The sequence below is a fragment of the Lactuca sativa genome, chromosome 3, assembly GCF_002870075.4.
Source record: "Lactuca sativa cultivar Salinas chromosome 3, Lsat_Salinas_v11, whole genome shotgun sequence".
In the NCBI taxonomy this organism is placed as follows: Eukaryota; Viridiplantae; Streptophyta; class Magnoliopsida; order Asterales; family Asteraceae; genus Lactuca; species Lactuca sativa.
The window spans coordinates 250,220,277-250,229,253 of NC_056625.2; the positions used below are offsets into that span (position 1 = coordinate 250,220,277).

Here is an 8,977-nt window from a genome sequence, read left to right on the forward strand (position 1 = left end):
CTCCAACTGTTCTCCCTAACCCACAAGATCGAAGGCTTGAAAAGTTCAAGCTCACTTAAGCCCTTTTGGCAAGTAAACACGAAGATGCGAAACCTGTGTGTGCACACATCTTAGAGATGAAGTCACACATTGATAGGTTAAGCATGTTGGGTGTCGAGATTTCAAGTGAGTTGGCTATTGACTGGGTTCTTCAGTCACTTCCTGAATCATATAGTGAGTTCGTTAGAGAGTACTATATGATGGATCATGACGTGACCCTCATTGATCTCACCTATTTGCTAATAGTTGTTGAATCAGCAATGATTGGGCGTGCTGGTCAAGCAACTTTGTCGGGTGAATCAAACTCCCAAACTTCAATGGATACTGGCAACATTGGAAGTCCAGAAAGAACTAAGCCTGTGATTGTCCGGTATGTTGTGCCAAAGGAGTTCATTTGCTTTTATTGCCAAGAGAATGGGCATTGGAGACGAAGCTGCCCAAACTACCTGAGAGATCTAAGAGATGGGAGAGTCAAAAAGTATGGCTCTGCTTCAGGTAAAATCCATTAACTAACTCTTTTAAGTTCCTATTCTGGATTCTTAATACATGATGTGATAAGATTACATTTTGATGTTTTGTAGGATCAAAGAAAAGAGAGGAAGCTTAAGGGAAGAAGTGAGCTGAATCTAATCATGAAGAAATGGATTTCGATCGCATCACTTGAAGATTGGATTCTTGAGCTACTACTTGGAGTTAGAATAGATTGCTAAGAAATATGTAATAACATAGTTTTTTAGTTGAATTGCATTGTAAGGACAAGTTTTTCCTCAATAAAATAAATTTTGATTTTGTCTTATTTTTTTCCTTACAATGGTGTGTATGAAAAATTGATGTTTGAAGGTTTCTATTATTAGCAATAATGGATTTGATTCTTAATTATGTTATTTGTGGAAATGTCAAGAATTCACCAAATAGGGAGAGTTTCTCATCACACAAGTTTCAATTGGACAGAAACTTGGAATCATACAACTTGGTTGTGTGATGAATGAGAAACTTCATATTTGGAAACTAGACTAATTCTTTGACAAAGTGTCAAGTGAAGGACTAGGAGATCGAGTACACTAGGTTGTGCGTTGACCAAGTCCACTAGAAAGAGAGATAAAGATCTTCGTCATGATTTACTAAAGTTTAGTAAATATGGTTATATTTATAAGATTAAGTCTAATTCTGAGTTGATTGGAAAGGTGTCACACCCCAAAACCGTGAATGGCGGAAATGTTCCGGGTGGAGGACGTAATGTACAGTATCACAAACAATGTAAAGTAGTAAACAAACAACAACATCATCCATTTCATTAAAAGTAAAGTTTTAATACATGTGTGTTCTTTCAATGTAATAAGACACCAAAAATACAATCAAAATAAAAGACGAGTCTTGTTTGTGCTCCGTCTTCTCAAAACCTGGCCATCGTACCTGTCTACTGGTGACCTGAGAATACAAGTTATTTTGAAAGAGTATCACCCTAAAGCTGGTGAATTCATAAGTATTTATGTGTCATTGTCTTGTTTTGGAAAACTGTTATGAATGCCTTGTAAATCTTTACATGAAACAATTGATATAAGTATGAAAACCCTAGAAAATCCCTTATTTCCTACTAGTATGAAATGTAGTCTTCTACCAAGACCCGAATGTTTTGCTATGAAAATGATAGTTTTTCCTTCTTTTTGACTATTACAAATAGTACTTAGTCTAACTCATCGTTGATGTGAATGTATCACAAAATAAAGTAATAGGAATAATGTAATCATGTAATTGTTATTCTTTTGTATTAGGATTAACACGACATCGCAGAAAGCGAAATGTGTAACCTAATGAACATCCGGAGATTGTTCAATTGTCCTCTGTAGCAGCAGCAAGGCGGAGGAAGGGTTAGTCCCGTAAAGGTACTCCTAATATAAGTATTAACTGTAGGCATCCGTAGATGTTCATCGACCTCTGTAGCGAACAGTAGGACCGAGGAATGGTTAGTCCCGTAGAGGTACTCCTAGTATAAGTAATAACCGTAGGCATCCGTAGATGTTCATCAACCACTGGTGCTAACAGCTGGGATTCGGAATGGTTAGTCCCGTCTAGATATCCCGTTGAACTGGGATAGGCAGGACAATTTACACAGAAGGTACTACTAAATCGTCCTAATGAATCGAGGTACAAGTATCCATGTAAATGTATACAGGAAAATGTATTGATGTGTGCAAACTCACTTAGTTTTAAACCTACTTTTAATTATCAAATAACACACAAAAGGCAGTGAACCTATCAATTGTGGTATAGTTAAATAAGCAGGGTATCGATCACAGGGAACGACAAATTAAAATTAAAAACTAATTTTATCTAAGTTAATTAATAGGTAGGGGTTTTATCTAGTTTTACAAGACTAGAAACTTACTAACGATTACTTACTTAAAAACTAGAAAACAAAATACTAACTAGATTCAATAAATGGAAGGGAACTTCTGTTTAGTTCAACTTAGTTGATTCTATGGTTGATTTCAAGGTAATGGTGCAATGGATTAATTCTTTCGTTGGTTACCGATTCAAGTGATTAGATTCGCATTCACTACACTAATCCTTAGCAAATAAACTAACTTAAACAGTGGCCAGTTGTCTAATTTATTTAGATTTACTAGATTAATTATTCGGGTTAATTTAGACTTGCAATAGTTAGCTAATTTAATCTTTTAATTAACCCAAGCATACATAATCTAGAATTAGACTTTTCAATAACACTATGGAGCTCTTTTGGAATTCTTCACTTCCTTTGATAATTTGATCTTTGATCTCTTTGAATTCACCACCTTTATTGATTTTTGGTATCTTCAACTTTTTTGAACTTCTTGGAATTTTGATCCTTTGATCTTCACTTTCTTTGCTCCAAAATTCATACAACTTTTCTTGTAATTCTCTCTCTTTTTTTTTCTAACATGTACCTCACTTTTTTTTCACTCAAATCCCTACATGCTTAAGCACGGCCGCTCAATCTCAACCTTTATTAGCTAACGATAACAATTTTACAGGATACATTTCAGGTTTAGGCTGCTAAACATATTGCATCTCTCGGGCTGAGCGGGGTCGTGTTTTTGTCCCATGATTTCGCTGGAATAAGGAAGCCACAAATGCACTAGAACGTGTATAGGCTCAACTAAACATTTGGGTTTTCATGCAATTATCAACATAATTCTAACATGGAATCCTAATTTTACTTTTACCAAAAATTTCTAAATTAAATCCTAAGTAATATTTTTGGTATTCAACAAATTTTTTAAAATTAATCTAAATTAAGACTCTAAATTTTCTAATATGTAACCAACCCCCTACACCACACTTATTTTATGCAATGCCCTCATTGCATATTATACATGATAAAAACATAAAAAGAGAATAAAGAGGGAATTGGAACAAACTCCCCTGAGATAGTAGTCGATAGGTTGGTCACTTTCATTTTAGCTCCAACTTCAATTGACTTTAGACATGGGAACATCTCATCCATGTCTTGGGTGTCAAAATCTCGTGTGGGTCGCTCCAAATACACGGAAAAACAATGTAAGATCTTTAGGAATCAATATGGGAAGAATAAATGGTCAAGTGGTACTCTGATCAACATCAGATCAACAGTCCCCTTTGTTTAAAAATGAATGACTCGTCGAGTCATATATGTGACTCGTCGAGTATAAGCGCGGACATCTTCATATGTGTGAGAATACTAGGCGACTCGTCGAGTCAGTTTAGTGCACTCGTCGAGTAGACCGCTGGACGAAAAAATGGCATTCTGCGTCTGTTCCAGCCTCCAATAAATCTTCAAAACTTTCTCCTCACTTCTGGACTTACTCGCTCATGTCCCTAAGGACCGGACTCGATACTTTGACTCTAATGCTTCCCTCTCTTGACTCTCTATCACTCTTATAACCCTTTTGACTCTAGAACTTTAACTCTCCTATGCAAGCATTCCTAATTCAATTCTGAAAAATAATCAAGGCAAACACACATTAAACAAAACAATAAAAAGTCTTAACACATTCAAACAAACCAAATAAAAACAAAAACATAGAAATAGAAATTGAAAATTGTCTAATAGAAACGCAAATAAATTAATCCTCCTCCTCGTCATGATCTGGTGCTGTTCCACTTCCTCCCGCACCACTCCTTGTACTAATCACCTCGTCCCACGATGGAATATACGGAAAGTTACCACCATCGATATGCGGTATGTTGAAGTGATCGAAAAGTCGGATATGTGATTGATTGCTATAATTGATGCCCCGCGCCATTTGATCTTGTAACCGCCTCATCTCCACATTGTACCAATCCATTGGTACTTCTTCATTATCAACCGGAATCACCGGCGGCTCTTCCTCCACATCCCACTCCCTCCTCGATCGGACCCTCCTTCCCGGTGCTTCAGGACCAACTACTGGATCATCATGCAGAATGGCATAATGACCACCACCATAGTCTTCAATAACCCTGGCCCGCCGGAAAAGAATTGGATTGAATGGAGGCGTAGGAATCATCGTAATAAAGTTCCATGCACCACGGGTCATCAACCCAAACGAGTTGGCTAGCCGGGTGACAAACATACCACCATTAATTCGAGAAGTTTTGCGATCCTTGACCGCACCCTCCGATAGATATGAAGCCAAACACCATGGAATATTGTAAAAAATGATGGGTGTGATAATGCTCCATAAATAGAAGACATCAAGGTTAGAAACCTTGTCATCATCCTTCCTTTGGTTAATAGAGGATGAAATGAGACGATGAATAAGGCCGTGTGTAGGCGATCGAATGTTCCCCTCTTGTGCTGATTTCGGAATTTAAACTTTGTTGCCAATCGTGTTCCACCACCCCGTGCTCATAACTCCATCGGGAAACACCACGTGGGATTGCTCCAAAAAGGCCCGAAAGATAGCTGTTGAGACCAAGGGCTGGTCATAAATTCCCAATCGACAGGCAAGGTCGAGCACAGAACATTGATGAAATTCACCCCCAAGGCAGAAACTGAAACTTGCTGGGTGATAACAATCCACTCCCCCCGTGAAAGATACCGTGGAGAAGAACTCTAGGCATAGCTCCAAATACATTGGCTCTTGAATTCGAAAGACCCGGCTCCACCCCTCACAAATCATCGTTTCTCCTTCGTGGGTAAACTCCTTTAAAAGATAAGGAGCTAACTCCTCTTCATAGCGTACATTTTGCAACCAATCCCAATCTATCCTATTGGGCACGTAAATTTCCTTCTTCCTTATGTTGGCTAACTTCTTCTTCCACTTCCGCATTGTAGAAGCGGACTCAATTTGTGGGAAATTCAACCAAGGAAAGTCCCCTTGGTGTCCCCCAGAACTTTGCCCCCTGCTGAACATTCTTTCTGCAAAACAAAGATACAATACCCTGAAACATAGATTATAATTAAAAGACGTCATGCACATGTTCCCCGACTCGACTCGTCGAGTCCATGTACGACTCGGCGAGTCACAAGAACTGCACGAGTCAGTCGGCGGGTCGGTCTAAATTGGACCAGGAAATCTCAAAATTTCTTCCAGGGTTTTGTCCAGACATATGTATATAAGGTATTTAGGCAAGAATAAACATGCAAAACATCATAATTCATGAAAAGTCGAAACCCTAAAATATTTTTCAAAATCGCTTTTTTCTATGCAATTTCCATCATAGATAGTCTTAGAATCATGCTTCTAACAGAAAAGAGGAAGAAATTCGTTACCTTTTTGTGATGGAACTTGAAAAAAAAAAATTGAAGAACAATGAAGAGGAAGATGAACGCTTGAGAGGGAATTGATAGAGAGGCGCACGGCAAGTGTGTGTAAAAACTGATTCTTTTAGGGTTAAAACCCTAGTTACTAGTTGTAAAAGTAATTCTTTTTATTATTTTTTCTGTGAATAATACCGACTCGTCGAGTCGGGGTCAGACTCGGCGAGTCTAGTTGCGATACCATTTTTTTTTGAAATCTATATAGACTCGTTGAGTCACTATCAGACTCGGCGAGTCTCTTGCAAACAATTCAAAATTTTTTAAAATTCTTGTCATTTATTAAGAAAAGAAAATTTATTTCACCCCACACTTAGTCCATACGCACTCTCAAGCAGACATGTCCGATGATTTGGAAGATTAAAATTCTAAAAAAACGAAAAAAATTCAAACAAAACTAAATAGGTAAAAGAAAGCAAACTCTAAACAACGGGTTGCCTCCCGCCAAGCGCTTCTTTTTAAGGAGTCGTTAGTTGGACTCCTTCCCGTCTACGTCTCATCATCTTCCAGCATCGGGAATGCACGCCTAGTCTTTTGTGGTTTGTACTTCGTTTTGTAAGCGTGAATCTTCTTTTTGTAAGCCCGTTTTGCTTCCTCTCTCTTCTTTTTCATAACATCATTCTCAGCTGCTTGGGCTTCCATTCTCCTCTTTTTCTTCTTCACCCCATTCGTTTTCACCTTCTTTTGCACTTCTTTTCCTTCAAACTGAATTACTTCGTATTTTGTGAAGGTGCGTGCTCTAGGTTTGGTAATGGATGGTTGATCAGCTTTCACACTCCTTTCTTTTGCCTCCCCTTCTTTTTCTATGCTCACCCCATCTTCAAGTGTAATTGCATTAAGACATGCTATATAGGCGTGTTGAACTTCTGTATCCATGTCTTCTTTTTCTGTTTGTTCTCCTAAAGAATGAGGAAAACTATCCAAACCCAGACTATACAGAGGACTAGCAACAAACAGATCTAAATCGTCCAAGTTGTTATCAAATTCGACTGGACTCGTCGAGTCCAGTAAAGTGACTCGGCGAGTCTGATCGTATTCCATCATTTCTTGGGTGTTTTCTGAGTCGGCTCCTTCCAGTAGCTTTTCTAACTCCTCCAAGTCCTTGTTAGCATCTCCATCCTCTCCAGAATGTAGCAGAAACTTGCTTGGATCTTCTTTTTGCAAAAGTGCAAGCTCTTTCTGTAGTATCTCATCCTCCAAACGGATAAATGAGATTTCTTCCTTTATTTCCTCTTCTTGCTTGGCTTCTGGTACAGCTCTAAACATTGTGGATTCGTCACCTACCCTTAATGTTAGTGTAGACTCACATACATCAATTAAGGCACATGCGGTGTTTAAAAATGATCTCCCCAAAATGATTGGAATTTTGGGGTCTTCTTCCATGTCAACCACCACAACGTCTACCGGAAAGATAAACTTGTCAACTTTAATAAGGAGATCCTCACAAACGCCTTGTGGATGAATTATTGTCTTGTCTGCCAAATGGATCTTCATATTTACCGGTCTTGGCTCCGGTAAATTCAACCTTTTAAAGAAAGAGAAAGGCATCAGGTTGATGCTTGCACCCGATTCGGTCAATGCTTGGGTGACAACTTCATTACCAAACTAGCACGGAATTATAATATTCCCCGGATCGCCCTTCTTTTCTGGAGCTCACCCAATAGTATCTCCGCGACTTCAGCCAAATCTTTCCTAGCAGAAAAAAGACCTTTTAGCAAGTTGAAGTATTTGGGTGTCTGGAGCATCGTTTCCATAAATGGCACATTAACTTGTAGGGCTTTAACATGCTTCATGAAGGTTTTATATGCTTCAACGTTTTCTGCAGGCATGGATTTAATTGGGTATGGCAAAGGAGGATTATATGGCTTTAAAGGACTGACAGTTTTATCATTCACACATGGACTCGTCGAGTCCACTAGAGGGACTCGGCGAGTCAGATCGGGTATTGCTGGAGCCAACTCTTCTGCCCTTTCTGTCTTCCTTTTGGAGATTCTCAGTGTATCTGTAAATATTTCTTCCTTGCTGTAGGTCACTGCACTTACATTCTCCATTCTTGGATTGGTTTCAGTATTACTTGGAAGTTGACCCGGTCTTCTTTCGTTCACTTGGTGTGCAAGCTGTCCCAGCTGTTTCTCAATGTTGAGGATAGATGTTTGCTGATTCCTTAGCATGTTTCTGGTCTCATGTATTGCAGCATCGTGATCATTGTGTCTCTTTTCGGACACGGCTATGAATCTAGTGAACATTTCTTCCAAATCAACTTTCTTTTCTACCGGTTCTTCTCTTTGATATAGTCCCCTCTCCTTCTGCTTGTATTTTTCCTCCTTAGCCTTCTTATACTCTTCGTATGGGAGCCATTCCTTCTTAGGTTTTCGCAAATTTTCGTCGTATCTATCGCCACTTGAATAGAAGACTTGAGCTTTCTTATTTCCATTCTCATCCAAATCACAATCCTTTGTTAGATGGGGCCCTCTACAATTTTCACACCCCACCCTCATAGCATGGATTGTTTGATCCATTTTTTTCATCCTTCTATCAAGACTATCAAGCTTAGCTATCACCGCCACTATGCTATCAATTGCCGCGTTCACTACTCCCCGACTTACTTCGTTTCTTGGATTGTGGTATTCTCTAGAGTGCTTAGAGAATTCTTCAATTAGCTCCTTGATTATCGGGGGCGCCTTCTTCGTGAGCGGACCTTGATAATCGAGTAATTGCCTTGTGGTGACATTGACTCCATCGTAGAAAATAGAGACCTCTTGTTGGCTATTAAGGTCATGATGTGGGCAATTTCTAAGCAAACTCTTGTACCTTTCTCATGCTTCATATAGAGATTCTCCGGGCTGTTGCTCGAAGTTGGCAATTGCTTTCTTTAGCATGGCTATTCTGGAGGGCGGAAAAAAGTGATCTATGAACTCCTCTTTCATCTTGGCCCATGTGGTGACCGATCCGGGAGGAAGTGACTTTAGCCAATCCTTTGCAGCTCCTTTGAACGTGACTGGGAGCATGCGAAGAAGCTGGGTCTCGCGGGGGACATTTGGTACATTGAAGTAGTCGGCCACATCATTCACTTCGTCCAAGTGTTTGTAGGCGTCTTCGTGATCCTACCCATAAAAAGGAATCTCCTTGAGTTGAGCGAGAATATGGCCTTTTAGTTCGAAAGTGGCGGTCGCGGGA

The 8,977-nt window shown here is 39.4% G+C and overlaps 1 non-coding gene across 1 annotated transcript; it reads left to right on the plus strand.

Annotated features, from left to right (window-relative positions):
• The first annotated feature begins 8,572 nt into the window (after positions 1–8,572).
• Positions 8,573–8,679, plus strand: LOC111907815 (small nucleolar RNA R71). The gene has a single exon (XR_002855669.1). It is a non-coding gene; the product is annotated as a small nucleolar RNA R71 (small nucleolar RNA).
• The last annotated feature ends 298 nt before the right edge of the window (positions 8,680–8,977 follow it).